The sequence below is a fragment of the Cherax quadricarinatus genome, unplaced genomic scaffold, assembly GCF_038502225.1.
Source record: "Cherax quadricarinatus isolate ZL_2023a unplaced genomic scaffold, ASM3850222v1 Contig205, whole genome shotgun sequence".
Classification (NCBI taxonomy): Eukaryota; Metazoa; Arthropoda; class Malacostraca; order Decapoda; family Parastacidae; genus Cherax; species Cherax quadricarinatus.
In genome coordinates, this window is record NW_027195231.1 from 1 (window position 1) to 27,424 (window position 27,424).

At 42.2% G+C, this 27,424-nt stretch overlaps 1 protein-coding gene across 2 annotated transcripts in view; it reads left to right on the forward strand.

Moving 5' to 3' along the window:
• The first annotated feature begins 11,732 nt into the window (after window positions 1-11,732).
• LOC128702521 (alpha-aminoadipic semialdehyde synthase, mitochondrial-like) overlaps window positions 11,733-27,424 on the forward strand; it is a 187,210-nt gene continuing 171,518 nt past the window's right edge. For both annotated transcript variants that reach the window (XM_070080185.1, XM_070080186.1), the window contains exon 1: window positions 11,733-11,841. The gene's annotated coding sequence lies outside the window, so the exon portion shown is untranslated. The remainder of the gene's footprint in view (window positions 11,842-27,424) is intronic.

Sequence of the window (27,424 nt, forward strand, 5' to 3'; positions counted from 1 at the left end):
CATGAACTTGGGGAAGGTTGTCGTTGAGGCTGACCTTGGGTAAGTGGGGAAGGGGAGACATCCGGGAGCGAGCGGATGGATTCCTGGATACATGAGCCTGGGGATGGCAAGAATACATGCAGTTGAGGCTGATCTTGGGTTAGTGGGGAAGGGGAGACATCTGGGAGCGAACGGATGGATCCCTGGATACATGAACCTTGGCAAAGCAAGAATACATGCAGTTGAGGCTGATCTTGGGTAAGTAGGGTAGGGAAGATATCCGGCGGTAGACGGAAGGATTCCTGGATACATGAACCTGGGGACAGCAAGAAAACAGGTTGGTGAGGCTGACCTTAGGGAAGTGAGGAAGGGAAAATATCCGGAGGCAGACAGATGGATTCCTGGATACATGAACCTGGGGAAGGCTGAGGCTGGAAGGCAGAGAGAGAAAGAGAGGCGAGGCTGACCTTAGGGAAATGAGGAAGGGGAGACATCCGGGGGCCCACGGATGAATTCCTGGACACATGAACCTGGGGAAGGCGAGGGGGGAGGACCTTAATACTTTGTACAATAAATTTACCATATACATTTAGTTCAAAATCATGGAAATGTCACATTAATAAGGAAGTTTAATTATTCTTCCTGTATCTAAGTCCTCATTAATATTTACGTCTCTTTCTTAACAAGACTGTAAACTCAAAATACAAAAGGTACAAGATTTAACAAGACCTTTGAATCTGGCCATAAAGTATCTCTATGGATTACTGGACTGACCAAGAATATAAATATCAAAAGAATCTTTCAGAGTAATGAGGAACAAAGTGAGTCAGCTCTAGAGTCCAATTCTCAAAACCATTCAACTGTACACCGTAAGAGCCAATATACGATCAGTTGTCAGGGCTAGAGCAGGGAGCAGACTGACTACTTGCCAGTCTGTTGACGCGTCGTCAGGTTGGATCAGCTGAGCCACGCCAACCAGCCGGACATAAACAATTGAACAATTCACCGGATGGTTCCGAGACTTAAACTCTATATACTCAAGAAATCCTACCTAACAATAATAGTAAAATAATAGTGATAATAACAAAATAGTGATAATAGTGATAATAACGATAATACCATGGTATTTTTCATATATTAACAGATAATAATATAACGCCGAAAGTCTCTATTTTAGCTATGAACGGGGACTTTCGCGCTATAATATTAAGTGATGAACATATTCTGTTACAATAGTTAAATAACACAGGATGACCAATTTCGAAGATATAACAGTGTTGTTGTAGCCGAGTCGCCTGGGTTGGTGGGTGAGGGGGAGTCGGCCATGTTTGTGTTGTTGATGTGTCACTCAGGGTGGTGAGGATGGGGCACCGGCGTCCTGCTGGGTCATCTTATGTAATAGTCGATTTCTAGGTGCTGCCTTGCTGTTCTTAGTGCTGTTTCTTCTATGAGTTGGTCTCGTAGTAGTACAGGAGTTGCAGTGGTTAGATGAAGAAACTAAATTAGTTAAGAGCTTGGTGTAGGTAGTCGTTTGGCAGCGGGGCTGTGTTTGGAGTTTGTGGGGCAGTCTTCGCTTCACTCGGTAATTTTTCGGTTTGTACGTATCACTTTTGTTTATCTTGGGTCATGCTGGGTTCTACGTACTTTAGTGCAGTTATGATTGCAATTAGGCCATCATAGAAACGTTGATATTCACTTGATATTCACTTGGAAAATCCTAGAGGGATTAGTACTAAACTTACACACGAAAATCACTCTCAATGAAAGCCAAACAATCGGCAGGAGATGCAACATTCCCCCAATGAAAAGCAGAGGCGCCACGAGTAAGCTGAGAGACAACACAATAAGTGTCCGGGGACCAAGACTGTTCAACTGCCTCCCAGTACACATAAAAAGAATTACCAGTAGACCTCTGGCTGTCTTCAAGAAGGCACTGGATAGGCACCTAAAGTCAGTACCTGACCAACCAGGCTATGGTTCGTACGTCATCTTGCGTGCAGCCAGCAGTAACAGCCTGGTTGATCAGACCTTGATCCACCCTGAGGCCTGGTCTCAGACCAAGCCACGGGAGCGTTGACCCCCGAAACCCTCTCCAGGTATACTTCAGGTATACAAAGAAAAGGGAGCAAAATAGTATTTCTTGATGGGCGTTTAAATGTGTAGTAAAGTAAGGCGGGGTAAAGGTCGTCCAGGGAACATGGAGGGAGGAGGTGAAGGTCGTCCAGGGAACATGGAGGGAGGAGGTGAACGTCGTCCAGGGAACATGGAGGGAGGAGGTGAAGGTCGTCCAGGGAACATGGAGGGAGGAGGTGAAGGTCGTCCAGGGAACATGGAGGGAGGAGGTAAAGGTCGTCCAGGGAACATGGAGGGAGGAGGTGAAGGTCGTCCAGGGAACATGGAGGGAGGAGGTAAAGGTCGTCCAGGGAACATGGAGGGAGGAGGTGAAGGTCGTCCAGGGAACATGGAGGGAGGAGGTAAAGGTCGTCCAGGGAACATGGAGGGAGGAGGTAAAGGTCGTCCAGGAAACATGGAGGGAGGAGGTAAAGGTCGTCCAGGGAACATGGAGGGAGGAGGTAAAGGTCGTCCAGGGAACATGGAGGGAGGAGGTGAAGGTCGTCCAGGGAACATGGAGGGAGGAGGTGAAGGTCGTCCAGGGAACATGGAGGGAGGAGGTGAAGGTCGTCCAGGGAACATGGAGGGAGGAGGTGAAGGTCGTCCAGGGAACATGGAGGGAGGAGGTGAAGGTCGTCCAGGGAACATGGAGGGAGGAGGTAAAGGTCGTCCAGGGAACATGGAGGGAGGAGGTGAAGGTCGTCCAGGGAACATGGAGGGAGGAGGTAAAGGTCGTCCAGGGAACATGGAGGGAGGAGGTGAAGGTCGTCCAGGGAACATGGAGGGAGGAGGTAAAGGTCGTCCAGGGAACATGAAGGGAGGAGGTAAAGGTCGTCCAGGGAACATGGAGGGAGGAGGTAAAGGTCGTCCAGGGAACATGGAGGGAGGAGGTAAAGGTCGTCCAGGGAACATGGAGGGAGGAGGTGAAGGTCGTCCAGGGAACATGGAGGGAGGAGGTGAAGGTCGTCCAGGGAACATGGAGGGAGGAGGTGAAGGTCGTCCAGGGAACATGGAGGGAGGAGGTAAAGGTCGTCCAGGGAACATGGAGGGAGGAGGTAAAGGTCGTCCAGGGAACATGGAGGGAGGAGGTGAAGGTCGTCCAGGGAACATGCAGGGAGGAGGTGAAGGTCGTCCAGGGAACATGGAGGGAGGAGGTGAAGGTCGTTCAGGGAACATGGAGGGAGGAGGTGAAGGTCGTCCAGGGAACATGGAGGGAGGAGGTGAAGGTCGTCCAGGGAACATGGAGGGAGGAGGTGAAGGTCGTCCAGGGAACATGGAGGGAGGAGGTAAAGGTCGTCCAGGGAACATGGAGGGAGGAGGTGAAGGTCGTCCAGGGAACATGGAGGGAGGAGGTGAAGGTCGTCCAGGGAACATGGAGGGAGGAGGTGAAGGTCGTCCAGGGAACATGGAGGGAGGAGGTGAAGGTCGTCCAGGGAACATGGAGGGAGGAGGTGAAGGTCGTCCAGGGAACATGGAGGGAGGAGGTAAAGGTCGTCCAGGGAACATGGAGGGAGGAGGTGAAGGTCGTCCAGGGAACATGGAGGGAGGAGGTAAAGGTCGTCCAGGGAACATGGAGGGAGGAGGTGAAGGTCGTCCAGGGAACATGGAGGGAGGAGGTGAAGGTCGTCCAGGGAACATGGAGGGAGGAGGTGAAGGTCGTCCAGGGAACATGGAGGGAGGAGGTGAAGGTCGTCCAGGGAACATGGAGGGAGGAGGTGAAGGTCGTCCAGGGAACATGGAGGGAGGAGGTGAAGGTCGTCCAGGGAACATGGAGGGAGGAGGTGAAGGTCGTCCAGGGAACATGGAGGGAGGAGGTTAAATAACCAAGTAGTAGCTACTGACATTATGTTCTCAAAAAATTAAGTTATTTAATATTTAAGCCTCCTATTTTGCAATAAGCATTTTTGTATATATTGAGCATAGTCATTCAGATTAAAAGAAAACTATAGGAAAATTATTGATATCAGAATCGGCCGAGAATAGGTTAGCAGTATCGGCTAAAATTTTAGCACTGTTCCTTCTTTAATACACACACACACACACACACACACACACACACAGTGAAGAGGCGGGGCCAGGAGCTGAGTCTCGACCTCTGCAACCACAAATAGGTGAGTACAGACGTACACAGAGTAAACAAAATGATGGACTATGTGACAACAAAATGCAAGAAGGCAGAGGAGAGGTTTTTCTCAAGGGAAACAGAAATAATGGGAAGACCAAAACGAACCCTTAATTCACCCAAAGGTGTAGAGAGGCAAAAACTAAGTGCACTAGAGAATGGAAAAAGGACAGAAGACAAAGAACTCAGGAAAATAGAGAGATTAGTCGAAGAGCCAGAAACGAGTATGCACAGATAAGGATGGAGGCCCAACGGCAGTACGAAAATGACATGGCATCGAAAGTCAAGTCTGACACAAAACTGTTGAATAGCCACATCAGGAGGAAAACAATATTCAAGGACCAGGTATTCAGACTTAGGAAGGAAGGTGGGGAGCTCACAAGAAACGACCAAGAAGCATGTGAGGAGCTCAACATTAGATTTCAAGAATTATTTATTGTGGAGACAAAGGACTCCAGGAAGTCAGAATAAGGGGGCATACCAACAAGGGATGTACCAACAAGTGCTGGATTAAATACAACTGAGGAAGAGGTGAAGAAGCTGCTAAGTGAACTTGATACCGCAAAGGTGGTGGGACCGGACATTTCTCCATGGGTCGTTTGAGCAGAGATGTTGTGTGTGCCACTTACAATAATCTGCAACACATTCATTGAAACTTGGGCAACTACCTGTGGTATGGAAGATGGCAAAAGTAGTCTCAATTTTTAAGAAACGAGACAGACACGAGGCATTAAACTACATACTAGTGTCACTGACGTGTATATTATACAAAGTCATGGAGAATATTATCAGGAGGAGACTGATGGAACACCTAGAAAGAAAATGCTTATAAATGACAACCAACAGAGGTTTCAGGGAAGGGAAATCCTGTGTCACAAACCTACTGGAGAGGGGTGGGTAAATTGCATTTTGTTTGACTGCAAGAAGGCCTTCGACACAGTTCTTCACGAGAGATTAGTGCAAAAGCTAGATGATTAGGTATAGGTATGTAAAACAGGAAGGGCACTGCAATGCATCAGAGAATACCTGACAAGTAGGCAAAAACGAGTCATGGTACGTGAAGAGGTGTCAGAGTGGGCGCCTGTGATGAGCTGGGTTCCATAGGAGCCAATGCTGTTTTCGGTATATGTGAATGACATGACTTCCGTCATATCATTCACATTTACCCTGTTGGCAGATGATGTGAAGTTAATGAGGAGAATTAAATAGACTGAAGATCAGGCAGGACTACAAAGGGACCTGGACAGGCTACAAACTTGGTCCAGAAACTTCCTCCTGGAATTTAACCCTACAAAATGCAGAGAAGCGCAGAGAAGACCACAGACAGAGTATGGGCTCGGTGGCCAAAGACTGCAAACCTTACTCAAAGAAAAGGATCTTGGTGTGAGTATAATATCGAACACAGCTCCTCAGGCGCACATCAGCTAGATTTCTGCTGCAGCATATGGGCGCCTAGCAAAAATATGAACAGCGTTCCGACACTTCAGCAAGGAATCGTTCACCGTACACCGAGTACGTCAGGCCCATACTGGAGTATGCAGTGCCAGTTTGGAACCCACACCTGCTCAAGCACGTCAAGAAATTAGAGAAATTGCAAAGGTTTGAAACAAAACTAATTTCGAAGCTAAGGGGAATGACCTACGAAGAAAGGTTAAGGGAAATCAGCCTGACGACAGTGGAGGACGAGAGGGCTAGGGAAGACATTATAACGACATATAAAAATATATCGAGGAACTGACAAGGTGGACAGAGAGAGGATGTTCCAGAGATGGGACACAGCAACAAGGTGTCACAACTGGAAGCTGAAAACTCAGATGAGTTAAAGGGATGTTTAGGAATATTTCTTCAGTCGTAGAGTTGTCAGGAAGTGGAATAATAATAATAATAATAATAATAATAATAATAATAATAATAATAATAATAATAATAATAATAATAATTGGTAGTAGGTTGGTAGACAGCAACCACCCAGGGAAGTACTACCGCCCTGCCAAGTGAGTGTAAAACAAAAGCCTGTAATTGTTTTAGATGAAGGTAGGATTGCTGGTGTTTTTATCAATCTCATAAACATGAAAGATTTCAGGTACGTCTTGCTACTTCTACTTACATTTAGGTCACACTACACATACATGTACAAGCATATGTATACACACCCCTCTAGGTTTTCTTCTATTTTCTTACTAGTTGTTTTCTTTTTATTTCCTCTTATCTCCATGGGGAAGTGGAATAGAACTCTTCCTCCGTAAGTCATGCGTGTCGTAAGAGGCGACTAAAATGCCAGTAGCAAGGGGCTAGTAATCCCTTCTCCTGTATACATTACAGGAAACTTTTGTTTTTTTCTTTTTGGGCGCCTTGTCTCGGTGGGATACAGCCAATTTGTTGAAATAATAATAATAATAATAATAATAATAATAATAATAATAATAATAATAATAATTAGAATAATTTTTTATTAATACCACACCGACCGTCTCCCACCAAGGCAGGGTGGCCCGAGAAAGAAAAACTTTCATCATTCACTCCAGCACTGTCTTGCCAGAGACACGCTTACACTGCACTTATAAAACTACAACATTAATACCCCTCCTTCAGAGTGCAGACACTGTACTTCCCATCTCCAGGACTCAAGTTGGGCCTGCCCGGTTCCCTGAATCCTGTCACTGAATATTACCCTGTTCAAACTCCAACAGCTCGTCAGGTCCCAAAAACCATTCATCTCCATTCACTCCTATCTAACACACTCACACACGCTTGCTGGAAGTCCAGGCCCCTTGCCCACGAAACCTCCTTTACCCCCTCCCTCCAATCTTTTCTGGGCCGACCCCTACCCCGCTTTCCCTCCACTACAGATTTGTATACTCACGAAGTCATTCTGACAAGCCAAGATTGTAATCTACTCCCTCAATGAAAGCATACAGCTTAGCCAATTTATCAGTTCTATCATGCATCTGAAGACTAATGTGAGATGGAATCCACAGCATGTGCACTCTGAATCCACTGTCCAAAATCTTACCATACATGTGTCTGGCTTCTGACACAAGCATACCACAATTTATACTTAATGAGTTGACAGCATTTATGGATGACAGTTGAGAGCTGTCATCCATAAATGCTCCCATCTTATTAAGTATAAATTGTGGCATGCTTGTGTCAGAAGCCAGACACATGTATGGTAAGATTTTGGACAGTGGATTCAGAGTGCACATGCTGTGGATTCCATCTCACATTGGTCTTCAGATGCATGATAGAACTGATAAATTGGCTGAGCTGTATACTTTCAAAGAGGGAGTAGATTACAATCTTGGCTTGTCAGTTAGCAATTTGAGAACAATAATACGAAAAGAACTTCAATTGAATTTTATTGACTTAAGATTTAGGGAGACTGACACCAGTCAGTCCATCTATCATCATTCTATCATGCAGGAGGAGCCATATGTCTATCATGCAGGAGGAGACACATGCCTATGGTTCATCCAATAAAATAAGCCGACTCTTGGATGTCACTACTGCCCGGCTCCGGCTGGGTTACAAGTATCTTTGGCAGGTTAAATCACCACCACCAGATGTAAACCAAACAAAATGTAAACTTTGTCAGATGGACTATTGTCACACCTTGCGTCATTATGTACTGGAGTGCATCACACCCTGCGTCATTATGTACTGGAGTGCATCACACCTTGCATCATTATGTACTGGAGTGCATCACACCCTGCGTCATTATGTACTGGAGTGCATCACACCCTGCGTCATTATGTACTGGAGTGCATCACACCCTGCGTCATTATGTACTGGAGTGCATCACACCCTGCGTCATTATGTACTGGAGTGCATCACACCCTGCGTCATTATGTACTGGAGTGCATCACACCCTGCGTCATTATGTACTGGAGTGCATCACACCTTGTGTCATTATGTACTGGAGTGCATCACACCCTGCATCATTATGTACTGGAGTGCATCACACCCTGCGTCATTATGTACTGGAGTGCATCACACCCTGCGTCATTATGTACTGGAGTGCATCACACCCTGCGTCATTATGTACTGGAGTGCATCACACCCTGTGTCATTATGTACTGGAGTGTGATAAAATCAATGCATCATTATGTACTGGAGTGCGATAAAATTAATGAATTTAGAGACATCTCACTCAAAAATGTTCAAGAAATGGCAAAGTATTTTATCCACAGTGGTATATTACAGACCATTCTGGAGAAATACCCTGACTTTGCTAACTCTAAATAAAGCATTCCCACGTGTGTGTGTTTGTGTGTGTGTGTGTGTGTGTGTGTGTGTGTGTGTGTGTGTGTGTGTGTGTGTGTACTCACCTAGTTGTACTCACCTAGTTGAGGTTGCAGGGGTCAAGTCCTAGCTCCTGGCCCCGCCTCTTCACTGGTCGCTACTGGGCCCTCTCTCTCCCCGCTCCATGAGCTTTATCAAACCTCGTCTTAAAACTGTGTATGGTTCCTGCCTCCACTACGTCATTTTGTAGGCTATTCCACTGCCTTACAACTCTATGACTGAAGAAATACTTCCTAATATCACTCTGACTCATTTGTGTCTTCAACTTCCAATTGTGGCCTCTTGTTTATGTGTCCCCTCCCTGGAACATCCTGTCTTTGTCCACCTTGTCTATTCCTTGTCTATTCCTTGTCTATTGTGTGTGTGTGTGTGTGTGCTTGTGTGTATGTATATGTTTGTACGCTCATGTGCATGTGTCTGTGCGTGCGCCCTCGTGTGTGTATGTGTGTGCGAGCGCTCATGACTGGGTGTGGACGTATCAGTGGCTCCTTACTTTGTAATTTGTTCATGATTGTAACCATGTATAGGAGTGAGGCTGATTCATTACCTCCGTAACTTGCCATGATTGTGACCAGATCTACCTGGAGTTCATTACCTTCGTAACTTGCCATGATTGTGACCAGATCTACCTGGAGTTCATTACCTTCGTAACTTGCCATGATTGTGACCAGATCTACCTGGAGTTCATTACCTTCGTAACTTCCCATGATTGTGACCAGATCTACCTGGAGTTCATTACCTTCGTAACTTGCCATGATTGTGACCAGATCTACCTGGAGTTCATTACCTTCGTAACTTGCCATGATTGTGACCAGATCTACCTGGAGTTCATTACCTTCGTAACTTGCCATGATTGTGACCAGATCTACCTGGAGTTCATTACCTTCGTAACTTGCCATGATTGTGACCAGATCTACCTGGAGTTCATTACCTTCGTAACTTGCCATGATTGTGACCAGATCTACCTGGAGTTCATTACCTTTTTAACTTGTCATGATTGTGACCAGATCTACCTGGAGTTCATTACCTTTTTAACTTGTCATGATTGTGACCAGATCTACCTGGAGTTTATTACCTTTGTAGCTAGTTCAGCTATTATAACTTTGGGGCCCAGTCCCTGGACCCATTATGTACCTCTGTAATCTTTTGACTACCCCCACAAGATGGGTATGGGGTGACTATCACCCACAGGATGGATATGGGGTGACTATCACCCACAGGATGGGTATGCATAATGAAGTTATTAAACTGAAACTGAAGTCATTCTATTTCGTTCCACTCTCTCTACATGTCCAAACAACCTCAGCCCTCTGGATAATAATGTTGGTAATCCCACACCTCCTCCTAATCTACAAACTGTGGATTGTCTGCATTATATTCACACCACACATTGCCCTCAGACATGACTTCTCCACTGCCTCCAGCCTTCTCCTTGTTGCAACATTCACCACCCATTCTTCACACCCATACAAGAGCGTTGGCATAACTATACTCTCATACATTCCCCTCTTTGCTTTCATGGATGAAGTTCTTTGTCTCATCAGACTCCTCAGTGCACCACTCACCTTTTTTTCCCTCATCAATTCTATGATTTACTTCATCCTTTATAGACCCATCTGCTGACACGTCCACTCCCAAATATCTAAACACAGTCACCTCCTCCATACTCTCTCCCTCCGATCTGATATCCAGTCTTCCATTACCTATTTTTTTGTCATCCTCATCACCTTACTCTTTCCTACCCTTTTACATACCCTACCAAACTCATCCACCAACCCCTGCAACTTCTTTTCAGAATCTCCCATAAGCACAGTGTCATCAGCAAAGATTAACTGTGACAACCCCCACTTTGTGTTATATTCTTTATCTTTTAACCCCACACCTCTTGCCAACACCTGAGCATTCACTTCTCTTACTACTCCAGCTATAAATATATTGAACAACCATGGTGACGTCACACATCCCTGTCTAAGGTCTACTTTTACTGGGAAATAATCCCCCTCTCGCCTACATACTCTAGCCTGAGCCTCACTATCCTCGTAAAAACTTTTCACTGCCTTCAATAACCTACCTCTTATTCCATAAATTTGCAACATCTGCCACATTGCCCCCAATTCACCTTATCATATGCCTTTTCCAAATCCATGAATGCCACAAAAACCTCTTTACCCTTATCCAAATACTGTATGTGTTTCACTGTAAAGACTTGGTCTACACACCCCCTACCTTTCCTAAAGCCTCCTTGTTCATCTGCTATCCTACTCTCCATCCTGGTTGTCTTCAAGACTCCTGGTTGTCTTCAAGACTCCTGGTTGTCTTCAAGACTCCTGGTTGTCTTCAAGACTCCTGGTTGTCTTCAAGACTCCTGGTTGTCTTCAAGACTCCTGGTTGTCTTCAAGACTCCTGGTTGTCTTCAAGACTCCTGGTTGTCTTCAAGACTCCTGGTTGTCTTCAAGACTCCTGGCTGTCTTCAAGACTCCTGGTTGTCTTCAAGACTCCTGGTTGTCTTCAAGACTCCTGGTTGTCTTCAAGACTCCTGGTTGTCTTCAAGACTCCTGGTTGTCTTCAAGACTCCTGGTTGTCTTCAAGACTCCTGGTTATCTTCAAGACTCCTGGTTGTCTTCAAGACTCCTGGTTGTCTTCAAGACTCCTGGTTGTCTTCAAGACTCCTGGTTGTCTTCAAGACTCCTGGTTGTCTTCAAGACTCATGGTTGTCTTCAAGACTCCTGGTTGTCTTCAAGACTCCTGGTTGTCTTCAAGACTCCTGGCTCTCTTCAAGACTCCTGGTTGTCTTCAAGACTCCTGGTTGTCTTCAAGACTCCTGGTTGTCTTCAAGACTCCTGGTTGTCTTCAAGACTCCTGGTTGTCTTCAAGACTCCTGGTTGTCTTCAAGACTCCTGGTTGTCTTCAAGACTCCTGGTTGTCTTCAAGACTCCTGGTTGTCTTCAAGATATCACTGGACTGGCACCTATATTCAGTACCTGGCAACCGGGTTGTGATTCCAATGTCGGGCTGAGTGCGGCCAACACTAACAGCATAGTTGATCAGACCCTGATTTACCTTGAGGCCTGGTCTCAGACCGGTCTGTGACCAGATATGCCCCAGGTATACTAATAAACAGAATCTACAAAATATACACAATAAACTCTCCTATAATTCATGTAAATTATAATACAAATTATGAAATATAAAATAATTGAGATACGTGATAATTAGTCAGTGTGTGACTGAAGGTCGAGGAGGGAGGAGGTTGTCGCTCCTCACTTAACTTTCTCTTCCTAATTTAACCAGTTTTTAACATCAGGTCGTCCAGCGCCTCACCTCAGGTGATTATAAACATTTTAACATATGTTAACACACCGTTAAACACCCAACAACACCTGTAACACTTGTGATATTGATTATTAACATGTTAACATTCCGTTAAACACCCAACAACACCTGTAATAGGTGTGATAATTATTATTAACATGTTAACACACCGTTAAACACCCAACAACACCTGTAACACTGTGATAAATATTATTAACATGTTAACACACCGGTAAACACCCAACAACACCTGTAATACTTATGATAATGATTATTAACATGTTAACACACCGGTAAACACCAAACAACACCTGTAACACTGTGATAATTATTATTAAGATGTTAACACACCGGTAAACACCCAACAACACCTGTAACACTTGTGATAATTATTATTAAGATGTTAACACACCGGTAAACACCCAACAACACCTGTAACACCCAACAACACCTGTAACACCCAACAACACCGGTAAACACCCAACAACACCTGTAACACCCAACAACACCGGTAAACACCCAACAACACCTGTAACACCCAACAACACCTGTAACACCCAACAACACCTGTAATACGTGTGATAACAGCCTCGTATGTTGTTTGGAATATATTCGATTTTTTCCCATAAGGACGGAATATTTTTTATAGGGGGAGTGGGAGGTTAAGAGAGGCTCTTGATCAGAGGAACTGGATCTGTTCTTCCCCTCCCTCCCTTTGGTTAAACTTTAGTGTCTCCCGCTTGTAGGATACTATGTGACCCTTACGGGTTTATGTCCTCACGTTCTTTACACAAGCATTAAAATAATAATTATAATAATGATAATAATTATGATAGTTATTTTGAAAATAATTATGATAATTATAATTATAATAATGATACTACTACTACTACTAATAATAATAATAATAATTATAATAATAATGATAATAATAATAATAGTGTCATAAGGAAACACTCCCTAATGTTATCACCCATACCGGGGATCGAACCCCGGACCTCAGTGTGTGAATCGAGTGCGCTACCAACCCAGCCACGGGACACCTGGATGAAACCTTTCAAATGTAACAGCTGTTGTGTGGACTCACTGTAATTACCACATATGTGGACCTGTATGATGGTCGAAGTAGCCACATGTCCGTACTACGCAGTTGTGACTCTGGATAACAAATCTCTACACACTCCATAGCCCTTGTGGGTTTACCTCTTAAGTTTGTGTAGACACAGGTACACATAGGTACAGTTATCAGACATAGTGTAAATTATCTAATATCAGCTCAGTAAATATAAGAGTGCTATTGCATGCAACTTTTATATTAATCACGTATTGTTGCAGAATTATATTTTACTCACACGGTCAACAACGTTGGTACGTACCATTAGGTTCTGAAGCTGGGCCACTGATACCCAGAACCCGTACAATACTGAAAAACAGTACCCACACTATGGAGACTTAGATACATGTACAACATCTGGGTATTTATATTTATAGACGTTTCGTCATCCAGTGGCTTTATCAGTGCAAGGACATGTAAAAAGATATGCACATGAGATTAATTAATCAGTCCCTCAGCCTTGGAGTTGAAGACTAGTCATGAAGGAGGTGAAGCACAGTTGTGGAGCCTGGTGTGTCCAGACCTTGAGTCCGGTTGCAGAGGACATCCTTGGAACTGGGTATTCCTGGAGAAACTCTCAGAAGGATTTTAAAACTCAAAAGAGTGTGTCCACACATTGGGTCAGCGTGTATAGTTCAATAACTGAGACTAAAACATTTCAAAACTACAGTATAAAAACACTAGCCTCCACAATTGGTTTTCAAACTCTTCACTCATTTTACTGCTAGGTGAACATAGACACCAGGTGTAAGGTGTCTACCAGCCAGGTACCCATTTTACTGATAAGTGAACATAGGCAGCAGGTATAAGGAGTCTAACACCCAGGTACCCATTTTACTGCTAGGTGAACATAGACATCAGGTGTAAGGTGTCTCTCACTCAGGTGCCCATTTTATTGCTAGGTGAATATAGAGAGCATATGTAAGGTGTCTAACACCTAGGTACCCATTTAACTGCTAGGAGAACATAGACAGCATATGTAAGATAGCTTTCACAGAGGTCCACATTTTACTGCTAGGTGAACAGAGACAACAGGTGTAAAGTATCTAACACCCATGTACTCATTTTACTGCTAGGTGTTCATTGAAGAAGGTGTAAGGGATCTATCACCCAGACACCCGTTTTACTGCTAGGTGAACATAAATAGTAGGTGTGAGGTGTCTAACACACAGGTACCCTTTTTAGTGGTAGGTGAATATAGACAGAAGGTGTAGAGTATCTAACACCCAGGTTCCCGTTTTACTGCTCTGTGAACATAGACAGCAGGTGTAAGTTGTCTAAAACTCTTGTACCCATTTTACTGTTAGGTGACCATAGACAGCAGGTGTAAGGTGTCTAACAAACAGGTACCCATTAAACTGTTTGGTGAATAGACAACAGGTGAATGGTGTTTTAACACCAGGTACCCATTTTACTGATAGTTGAACTAACACCTAGGTACACATTTTACAGCCAGGTGAACATAGACAGCAGGTGTAAGGTGTATAACACTAATGTACCAAATTAATGTTAGGTGACCATAGACAGCAGGTGTAAAGTGTCTAACACCCAGGTACCGATTTTGCTGCTAGTTGAACATAAACAGCAGTAGTAAGACATCTATTACCAAGAACCCAACAAACTGCTAGGTGAACATAGACAGCAGGGGTTAGATGTCTAACACCTAGGAACCCATTTTACTACTAGGTGAACATAGACAGCAGGTGTAAGGTGTCTAGCACCCATGTACCCATTTTACTGCTAGGTGAACATATGCAGCATGTGTAGGGTGTCTAACCTCTAGGTACCCATTTTACTGCTAGGAGAACTAACACCCAGGTAACCATTTGACTACTAGGTGAACATAGACAGCATCTGTAAGGTGTCTAATGCCCAGGTACCCATTTTAATGCTAGGTGAATATAGAGAGTACGTGTAAGGTGTCTAACATCCAGGGACACATTCTACTGCTAGGTGAACACAGACAGCAGGTGAAAAGTGTCTAACACTTTGGAACCCATTTTACTACTTGGTGGACATAGAGAGAAGACATAAGGTGTCTAACACTCCGGTACCCACTTTTCTGCTAGGTGAATATAGACAGCACATGATGGGTGTCTAAAACCCAGGTTCCCCTTTTACTGCTTAATGAATATAGAAAACAGGTGAAAGGTGTCTAACATCCAGTTATACATTTTACTGCTAGGTGAACATAGACAGAAGGTTTAAAGTGTCTGACACCCACATACCCATTATACTGCTATTTGAATGTGTACAGCATGTGTAAGGTGTCTAACACTCAGGTACCCAATTTACTGCTAGGTGAACATAGACAGCAGGTGTTATGTGTCGATCACCGATGTGGTCATTTTACTTTTTCGTGAACAGAGATAGCAGGTGGAAGGTATCTAACAAAAAGTTACCCCTTTTATTGCTAATTGAACATAGACAACATGTATAAGGTGTCTAAAACCCAGGTACCCTTATTACTGCTAGCTGAATATAGACAGCAGGTGTAAGGTATCTAACACACAGGTACATATTTTAGTGCTAGATGAACATAGACAGTAGGTGTAAAGTGTCTAACACTAAGTTACCCATTTTATTGCTAGGTAGAAATGGAAAGCAGGTGTAAGATGTCTAACACTCAGGAACCCATTTTACTGTTAGGTGAACATAGACAGTAGGTATAAGATGTCTAACACCCAGGTACCCGTTTTACTCCTATGTGAATATAGACAGTATTGTAAGATGTCTAATCCCGAGGTACCCATTTTACTACTAGGTGAACATAGACTGCATCTGTAAGGTGTCTATCACTTAGGTACCCATTTAACTGCTAGGTGAAGAAAGACAGCAGGAGTAAGATGTCTAACACCTATGTGCCATTTTACTACTTGGAGAACATATCCATGCAGGTGTAAAGTGCCTAACACCTAGGAACCCATTTTACTACTAGGTGAACATAGACATCATGTGTAAGGTTTGTTATGCTCAGGTGCCCATTTTACTGCTAGGTGAACATAGACAGAAGGTGTAAGATGTCTAACACCCAGGTACCCGTTTTACTGCTAAGTGAATATAGACAGCAGGTGTAAAGTGTCTAACACTCAGGTACCCATTTTACTGTTAGGTGAACATAGAAGCAGGTATAAGGCACAGTACTCGCTCCCATCTTGTTCCTCATCCTCATATCCGACATAGACAAGGATGTCAGCCACAGCACCGTGTCTTCCTTTGCAGATGACACCCGAATCTGCATGACAGTGTCTTCCATTGCAGACACTGCAAGGCTCCAGGCGGACATCAACCAAATCTTTCAGTGGGCTGCAGAAAACAATATGAAGTTCAACGATGAGAAATTTCAATTACTCAGATATGGTAAACACGAGGAAATTAAATCTTCATCAGAGTACAAAACAAACTCTGGCCACAAAATAGAGCGAAACACCAACTTCAGCAGAGCATACTCGATATAAGCTTCTAATAGTACACCAAAAATGAATGTAATCGGTTCATAAATAAAGACGTCGAATATTTTTTAAGGAGATTCCCCTTAACACACAGGTACCCATTTTACTGCTACGTAAACATAGACAGTAGAGGTAAAATGTATATCACCTAGGTACTCAATTTACTGCTAGGTGAACACATTCTGCAGGTGTAAGGTGTCTAAGATCCAGGTACCCATTCTACTGATAGGTGAGCTAACATCCAGGTAACCATCTTACTGATAGGTGAACATAGTCAGCAGGTGTAAGGTGTCTGACATCCAGGTACCCATTTCACTGCTAGTTGAACATAGACAGTAGGTGTAAGGCATGTAATTCTCAGGTAACAATTTTCTCCTAGGTGAACGTAGATAGCAGGTGGTGAGTGTCTAACACCTAGGTACACATTTTACTACTAGGTGAACATAGATAGCAGGTGTAAGGTGTTCAGCTCCCAGGTTCCCATGTTACTGCTGTATGAGAATAGACACCAGGAGTAAGATGTCTAAAACATAGGTACCCATTTTACTGCTAGGTGAACATAGACAGCCGTTGTACCGTGTCTAACTTCGATATACCCATTTTACTGCTAGGTGAACATAGACAGCAGGTGTAAGGTGTCTATCAACCAGGTTCCCATTATACTGCTAAATGAACATAGACAGCAGGTGTAAGGTGTCTAACACCCCGGTACACATTTCACTGCTAGGTGAACATAGCAGGTGTAAGGTGTCTAACACCCAGCTTCCCATTTTAATGCTATGTGAACATAGACAGCAGGTGTAAGGTGTCTAACACTAAGGTACCAAATTTACTGCTAAGTGACCATAGACAGCTGATGTAAAGTGTCTAACACCCATTTGCCAATTTTGTTGCTAGGTGAACATAAACAGCAGGTGTAAAATGTCTAGTAACCAAGTACCCAATTTACTGCTAGGTGAACATGGAGAGCAGTTGTAAAGTGTCTAACAATTATGAACCCATTTTACTACTAAGTGAACATAGACAGCAGGTGTAAGTTGTCTAACATGCAGGTACACATTTTACTGCTGGGTGAATATAGACAGCAGGTGTGAGGTGTATAACAGCCAGGTACTCATTTTACTTCTAGGTGAACAAAGGAGGTGAAAGTTGTCTAACACCCAGGTACCCATTTAACTGCTAGGTGATCATAGAAAGCAGGTGTAAGGTGTCTAACACTCAGGTACCCACTTTACTGCTACTTGAACATAGAGAGCAGGGGTTAAATGTCTAGCACACAGGTACCAAATTTACAAATAGGTGATCATGTACAGCAGATGTAAGGAGCCTAAGATCCATGTATCCATTTTACTGCAAGGAGAACTAACTCCCAGGTAACCATTTTATCCAAGGTGAGCATAGAGAGCAGGTGTTAGATGTCTAACACCCTGGTACCCGTTATACTCCTAGGTGCATTTAGACAGCATTGTATTGTGTCTAATCCCCAGGTACCCATTTTACTGCTATGTGAACATAGACAGCAGGTGTAAGGGGTCTAATGCCCTGGTACCCATTTTAATCCTAGGTAAACATAGACAGCAGGTGTAAAGTGTCAAACATCCCGGTACCCATTTTTTTGCTAGGTGAATATAGAGAGCACGTGTAAGGTGTCTAACACCCAGGTACCCATTTAACTTCTAGGTGAATATAGACAGCAGGTGTAAGGTGTCTCTCACCCAGGTCCCCATTTTACTCCTAGGTGAACAGAGACAACAGGTGTAAGGTATCTAACACCAAGGTACTCATTTTACTGCTAGGTGGTCATAGAAGCAGGTGTAAGGTGTCTATCACCCAGATACCCATTTTACTGCTGTGTGAACATAAATAGCACGTGTGAGGTGTCTAACACCCAGGAACGCTTTTTACTGTTAGGTGAATATAGACAGCAGGTGTAAGTTATCTAACACAAAGGTTCCCATTTTACTGATAGGTGAACATAGACAGCAGGTGTAAGGTGTCTAACTCCCAGGTACCCAATTTTCTGCTAGGTGAATATATACAGCAGATGTAAGGTATCTATCACCTAGGTTCCCATTTTACTGCTAGGTGAACATAGACAGCTGGTGTAAGGTGTCTAAAAATCAGTACACATTTTACTGCTATGTGACCATAGACAACAGGTGTAAGGTGTCTAACATCCATGTACCCATTCTACTGCTAGGTTAACTATCGTCCAGGTAACCATTTTACTGCTAGGTGAACATAGATAGCAAGTGCATGGTGTCTAACACCCATGTACCCATTTCACTTGTAGTTGAACATATAGAGTAGGTGTAAGGTATCTAACACTCAGATACCAATTTTACTGTTAGGTGAATATAGACAGCAGGTGTAAGGTATCTATCACCTAGGTTCCCATTTTACTGTTAGGTGAACATACACAACATATGTAAGGTGTCTAACACACGGGTACCCATTTTTCTGATAGGTGAATATGCACAGCACGTGTAGGGTGTGTAACACTCAAGAAATCAGATAAAAGGTGTCTAACACTTATGTACCCATTTTACTGCTAGGTGAGCATAGACAGCAGGTGTAAAGTGTCTAACACCCATATACCCAATTTACTGCTAGGTGAACACAGAGAGCAGGTGAAAAGTGTCTAACACCATGGTACCCATTATACTGCTAAGTGAACATAGTCAGCAAGTGTAAGGTGTCTAATGCCCAGGCACCCATTTCAATGCTAGGTGAACAGAGACAGCAGGTGTAAGGTGTCTACCGTCCAGGTACCCATTTTTCTGCTAGGTGAACATAGAAGATTTAAGGTATCGATCACACAGGAACCCATTTTACTGCTAGGTGAACATAGGCAGCAGGTATAAGGTGTCTACACCCAGGTACCTATTTTACTGCTAGGTGAACATAGACAGCATGAGTAAGGTGTCTAACACCCAGGTACCCATTTAACTGCTTGGTGAACATACACAGCAGGTGTAAAGTGTCTAACACGCAGGTAACTATTGTATTGCTAGGTGAATATATAGAGCACGAGTAAGGTGTCTACCACCCAGGTACCTATTTAACTCCTAGGTGAATATAGATAGCAGTTGTAAGGTGTCTTTCAAAGAGTTCCCCATTTTACTGTTACGTGAACGGAAACAACAGGTGTAAGGTATCTAACACTATGTACTCATTTTACTGCTAGGTGAACGTAGAAGCAGGTATAAGGTATCTATCACCCAGACACCCATTTTACTGCTAGGTGACCATAAATAGCAGTTGTGAGGTGTTTAACACCAAGGTACCCATTTCACTGATAGGTGAATATAGAGAGCAGATATAAGGTATATAACACCCAGGTACCCATTTTACTGCTAGTTGAACATAGACAGCAGGTGTAAAGTGTCTAACACCTAGGTACCAATTTTACTGCTAGGTGAACATAGACAGCATGTGTAAGGTGTCTAAAACTCAGGTATCCATTTTACTGCTAGGTGACCATAGACAGCAGGTGTAAAGTGTCTAACATCCAGGTACCCATTCTACTGCTTGATGAACTAACATCCAGGTAACCATTTTACTGCTAGGTGAACATAGACAGCAAGTGTATAGTGTCTAACACCAATGTACCCATTTCACTGCTAGTTGAACATGTAGAGTAGGTGTGTAGTATCTCACATTTTGGAATCCATTTTACTACTAAGTGAACATAGACATCAGATGCAAGGTGTCTAACACACTAGTACCCACATGTAGGGTGTCTAACACCCAGGTGCCCATTTTGCTGCTACGTAAACAGAGTAGGTGTGAAGTGTCTAACAACCAGGTGCCCATTTTATTGTTAGATGAACATAGACACCAGGTGTAAGGTGTCTAACACCCAGGTACCCATTTTACTGCTAGGTGAATATAGACAGTAGGTGTAAGGTGTCTAACACTCAGGTACCAATTTTACTGCTAGGTGAACATAGACAGTAGTTGTAAGGTGTCTAACACCCAGGTACCCATTATACTGCTATGTGAACCTCGACAGCAGGTGTAAAGTGTCTAACACACAGGTACCCATTTTACTTCTATGTGACTGTAGACAGCAGGGGTAAGGTATCTAACACCCGGGTACCCATTTTACTGCTAAGTAAGTAAGTAAGTAAATTTATTCAGGTATACACAAATACACTTACATAGAATTATCATACATAGCAGCATATGTGTAGAGAACCTGGGATAACCCAAAAAAGTCAGACAGAGTGACTTATTTCCGTTGGGGTCCTTTTACCTTATTATTATAATATAAAGGTTATAATATTTTCTTATTATTCTACAATGAAGATAACATCTTATTATCATACTAAAAAGACTATCTACTACACGAGGGTCATTAAGACTATCTACAATACGAGGGTCATTACTAGGGATAAGGTAAAATTTACACGTATTTTAGCTAAAAAATAGAAAATCATTCCCCTCCCTTTCTGTAGCTTCATTCATCAGACACTTTTTGGCAGTCTTCTTGAACTGGTTCATGCTATGACTGGCTTTGGCATGTGCGGGTAGTCTGTTCCATTCCTTTATTGCTGTACAATAAAAGGTGTTTGACGCCTGGCCACTGACTGTGGGTACTACAAAGTTGTGCTCTCTCCCCCTAGTACTATGATTGCTTTGGTTCCCAACCTTGACAAAATTGACAGCAAGATATTCTGGACACTGTTCGTGAGCAATTTTATAGACATGATTTAGCTTCAGTTGTTTTACTCTGTCTTCAACATTCAGCATATCCAACTGCTGTAATTCATCCTGGCCTACATGTTCTCTTGGTCCCAGCCCCAGGATGAATCTTACGATTTTGTTCTGGGTGATTTGCAGTCTATCTTTCAGTTTTTTTTGTCAAGGCAGAGTACCAAGAAGAGCAAGCGTAATCCATATGGCATTGTATAAGGGCTAGACATAGGGTCCTGCGAGCCTCAGTAGGTAGACACTGTGCTTGTCTATACAGGAACTTCAGTCTGGCATTCGCTTTCTTTACTACACTGTTCCCTATCAATTCTCCTGACATGCATGGGTCAAAGGGGATTCCCAGATATTTTACTGATGAAACCAAAGTGATGGACTCCCCATTACACTGAACATTAAAATTATTTACCCTTCTCAGTTTATGTTTCGTTCCAAAGAGAATGGCTTCAGTTTTCCCTAGGTGTAATGATAGTTTGTTGTCTACTAACCATTTGCTGCAGGACTCCAGTTCCAGTGTTAAAACATTAGCAATATCTTGTGGGTCTTTACCTGTCACTAACAGAGCGCTGTCATCTGCATACAGTAGGAGTTTGCACTTGACACTGATAGGCATATCATTGACATAACATAAGAATAGTAAGGGACCCAGAATACTACCTTGGGGAACTCCACATGTTATCGGCAGGGGTTCTGATTCTGTTTTGTTGATTTTAACTATTTCTCTCCTGTTGCTAAGGTAGGACTTAAACCAGTCTACAGAACCTATACCGATAGCTTGAAGTTTCTTACATAATATATTGTGGTTGTCAGTATCGAAGGCCTTTTACAGGTCTAAGGTTACCATATCTATGAGGTTCCCTTTTGACATTTCAGTTCTCAGGTAATCCATCAGATTAATAAGGGAGGTATCGGTTGAGTAGGATCTTCTAAAGCCCGATTGATAGCTATGGAGAATGCTGTTGTCATTAAGGTACTTAACTACTTGAGAATACACTGCCCTCTCCAGAATTTTAGATATTATACTGAGTATACTAACAGACCTATTATTTTTCTTGAAGATAGGAGTAACTCTGGCCTCCTTGAACCCCTCCGGTACGGTATTAGTGGTTATTGATAGATTTATTATGTGAGCAATAGGGATTGACAGTTCAGAAGCACCATCTTTTAGGAACTTAGACGGGATGTTATCAGGGCCTGTGCTCTTAGTTGCGTTTAACCTGCTTAGTTCTTTTTGAATGAAGTCATGAGATACACTTACTAGTTGACAACTGTTTGGGGTTACCCCTTTATTGGTATGGTATGTTTGAAACTTATCAGAGTCTGTGTTAAAGGTATTTGATGCAGCTGGTAGTTTACTTACTAGTGTTGATGCAACAGATGTGTAGTAGGAATTAAAGCAATTTGCCACCTTAGATGTTTCGTGGCATACCTCATTATCGATAGTGAGTACTATGTTAGACCTATCTACTGGCTTATGGCTATACCCCAACTGTTTTAGTTGTTGCCAGAGCTTTCTGGGGTTATGCTTATACTCTTCAATTTTTGAGCAATAGTGCTTCGCCTTTGCTCCTTTTATAAGCCTCTAGGTGCTAGGTGAACATAGACAGCAGCGGTAAGATATCTAATGTCCAGGTTCCCAATTTCCTGATAGGTGAATATAAACAGCACGTGCAAGGTGTCTAACACTCAGGAACCCATTTTACTTGTAGGTGAGCATAGACAGGAGGTGTAAGGTGTCTAACACCTAGGTACCAATTTTACTTCTAGGTGAACATAGACACCACGTGTAAGGTGTCTAAAACTCAGGTACCCATTTTACTGCTAGGTGAACATAGGCAGTAGGCATAAGATGTCTAACATCCATGTACCCATTTTTCTTCTAGGTGAACATAGACAAGAGGTGTAAGGTTTCTAACACGAAGGTTCCCATTTTACTGCTAGGTGAACATAAACAGCAGGTGTAAGATTTCTAACACCCAGGTACCCATTTTTCTGCTAGGTGAACATTCATAGCAGATGTAAACTAACTCCGAGGTACCCATTTTACTGCTATATGAACATAAACAGCATTTGTAAGGTATATATCACCCACATACCCATTTTGCTGCTAGGTGAACATGGACAGCAGGTGTAAGGTGTTTAACATCCATGCACCCATTTCACTGCTATGTGAAATAGACAGTAGGTGTTTTAAGGAAACATATCGTAATGTTTCCACCTCTAGATTTTTAAAGTACATGTACTCAGAACTTTAATCCAGTTAGTTAGTTTAATTAATATCTTTATTATCCACCCCGTACCCATTCATAGGTACATAATAGCCCAGGGACTGGTCTCCAAAAGTTATGATAGCTGAGCAAGTTACAAAGGTAATGAACTCCTTGTAGATCTGGTCAGAGTCATGAACAAGTTACAAAGGTAATGAACTCCTTGTAGATCTGGTCAGAGTCATGAACAAGTTACAAAGGTAATGAACTCCTTGTAGATCTGGTCAGAGTCATGAACAAGTTACAAAGGTAATGAACTCCTTGTAGATCTGGTCAGAGTCATGAACAAGTTACAAAGGTAATGACAAGACCTTGATAATAATGACAAATCAGTTATCTTAAAAGAAATAATTCCATTTGACTATTTTGTGTTATCCTGGGGGATAATTTACACATCTGTTACTGTGTATGATAATTTGTATGTTCATGTGTACGTAAAAAACACTTACTTTTTTCTGCTAGTAGTTTAGCATGGTTTAGCGTACAGATGAAGGATTTCCACTAGGTATTATTTAGGACAAACTGACTTAAGCAATATATATAGTATGTGGAGACTATTTTGACCTACCAAAATATTCCACAAAACCTTTCAAAGTGCTCAAGTTTTAAGAGCCATTAATATACTCATACACTAAACATTTGTATATAATATCTATCATTCCAGGAAGATTTACGTAGATACACAAAGTAGTGAATAACCGCAGAAATTATTAATACAGTTTTATGACCTAGTTAGAATTAGATTTATTATAATAGTATTAGCTAGAGCTAGTGGTTCAAAATTAGAATAAAGTCAGTTAAGAAATACTAGCCAGTTCAGTTACATCTCAGAGGTCATCAGGAGAACACGTGACACTCGAGCTGCCAGAAAACTGGCATGAATTCATTTGGACTGAGGGAGAGCAAGACCAACGCAGCTTCTGATGTGCTACCGGGTACTGTCAAGCTCACAGAACTAGACTTCTCTTTCCTGTCAGCATAACTGGCCAATCTTACTGCGGAAAAGTGAGTTGAGTACGTTCACGGGGGGGGGGGGTTCTAAGGACTTAGTTCTACTGGGGTCTTTGATGTAGTTCCATTGGGGTCACTGACGTAGTTCCAGTGGTGTCTTTGATATAGTTCCATTGGGTTCACTGACTTAGTTCTACTGGGGTCTTTGATGTAGTTCCATTGGGGTCACTGATGTAGTTCCATTGGTGTCTTTGATATACTTCCATTGGGTTCACTGACTTAGTTCTACTGGGGTCTTTGATGTAGTTCCATTGGGGTCACTGACGTAGTTCCATTGGTGTCTTTGATATAGTTCCATTGGGTTCACTGACTTAGTTCTACTGGGGTCTTTGATATAGTTCCATTGGGGTCACTGACGTAGTTCCATTGGTGTCTTTGATATAGTTCCATTGGGGTCACTGACGTAGTTCCATTGGTGTCTTTGATATAGTTCCATTGGGGTCACTGACGTAGTTCCATTGGTGTCTTTGATATAGTTCCATTGGGTTCACTGACTTAGTTCTACTGGGGTCTATGATGTAGTTCCATTGGGGTCACTGACGTAGTTCCATTGGTGTCCTTGATATAGTTCCATTGGGGTCACTGATGTAGTTCTACTGGGGTCTTTGATATAGTTCCATTGGGGTCACTGACGTAGTTCTAATGGGGTCTTTGATATAGTTCCATTGGGGTCACTGACGTAGTTCTACTGGGGTCTTTGATATAGTTCCATTGGGGTCACTGACGTAGTTCTACTGGGGTCTTTGATATAGTTCCATTGGGGTCACTGATGTAGTTCTACTGGGGTCTTTGATATAGTTCCATTGGGGTCACTGACGTAGTTCTACTGGGGTCTTTGATATAGTTCCATTGGGGTCACTGACGTAGTTCTACTGGGGTCTTTGATATAGTTCCATTGGGGTCCCTGATGTAGTTCTACTGGGGTCTTTGATATAGTTACATTGGGGTCACTGACGTAGTTCTACTGGGGTCTTTGATATAGTTACATTGGGGTCACTGACGTAGTTCTACTGGGGTCTTTGACACAGTTCTATATATTTCTTTAAAATATTCCCAAATAAAAACTTGGTTTGTATATTTATTATTAAATACTGAAATTGATTTGTTTTACTAAGCAATTTATATAACCTAACTTATTTAAATAGACAGGTATTACAAGGACCACAATGTTAATAATAGACAGGTATTACAAGGACCACAATGTTAATTATAGACAGGTATTACAAGGACCACAATGGTAATAATAGACAGGTATTACAAGGACCACAATGGTAATAATAGACAGGTATTACAAGGACCACAATGTTAATAATAGACAGGTATTACAAGGACTACAATGGTAATAATAGACAGGTATTACAAGGACCACAATGTTAATAATAGACAGGTATTACAAGGACCACAATGTTAATTATAGACAGGTATTACAAGGACTACAATGGTAATAATAGACAGGTATTACAAGGACCACAATGTTAATAATAGACAGGTATTACAAGGACCACAATGTTAATAATAGACAGGTATTACAAGGACCACAATGGTAATAATAGACAGGTATTACAAGGACCACAATGGTAATAATAGACAGGTATTACAAGGACCACAATGGTAATAATAGACAGGTATTACAAGGACCACAATGTTAATAATAGACAGGTATTACAAGGACTACAATGGTAATAATAGACAGGTATTACAAGGACCACAATGTTAATAATAGACAGGTATTACAAGGACTACAATGGTAATAATAGACAGGTATTACAAGGACCACAAATGTAATAATAGACAGGTATTACAAGGACCACAATGGTAATAATAGACAGGTATTACAAGAACCACAATGGTAATAATAGACAGGTATTACAAGGAGTAAAATGGTAATAATAGACAGGTATTACAAGGAACACAATGGTAATAATAGACAGGTATTACAAGGAGTAAAATGGTAATAATAGACAGGTATTACAAGGACCACAATGGTAATGATAGACAGCTATTACAAGGACCACAATGGTAATGATAGACAGGTATTACAAGGACCACAATGGTAATAATAGACAGGTAATACATGGCCACAACGGTAATAATGGACAGGTAGGACAAGGAGCACAATGGTAATAATAGACAGGTATTAAAAGGACCACAAAGGAAGTAATAGACAGGTATTACAAGGACCACAATGGTAATGATAGACAGCTATTACAAGGACCACAATGGTAATGATAGACAGGTATTACAAGGACCACAATGGTAATAATAGACAGGTAATACATGGCCACAACGGTAATAATGGACAGGTAGGACAAGGAGCACAATGGTAATAATAGACAGGTATTACAAGGACCACAATGGTAATAATAGACAGGTATTACAAAAGACCACAATCTTAATAATAGACAAGTATTACAAGGACTTCAATGGTAATAATAGACAGGCATTTCAAGGACCACAGTGGTAATAATAGACAGGTATTACAAGGACCACAATGGTAATAATAGACAGGTATTACAAGGACTACAATGGTAATAATAGACAGGTATTACAAGGACCACAATGGTAATAACAGACAGGTATTACATGGACCACAATGGTAATAATAGACAGGTATTACAAGGACTTCAATGGTAATAATAGACAAGTATTACAAGGACCACAATGGTAATAATAGACAGGTATTACAAGGACAACAATGGTAATAATAGACAGGTATTACAAGGACTACAATGGTAATAACAGACAGGTATTACAAGGACCACAATGGTAATAATAGACAGGTATTACAAGGACCACAATGGTAATAATAGACAGGTATTACAAGGACTACAATGGTAATAATAGACAGGTATTACAAGGACCACAATGGTAATAATAGACAGGTATTACAAGGACCACAATGGTAATAATAGACAGGTATTACAAGGACTACAATGGTAATAATAGACAGGTATTACAAGGACCACAATGGTAATAATAGACAGGTATTACAAGGACCACAATGGTAATAATAGACAGGTATTACAAGGACTACAATGGT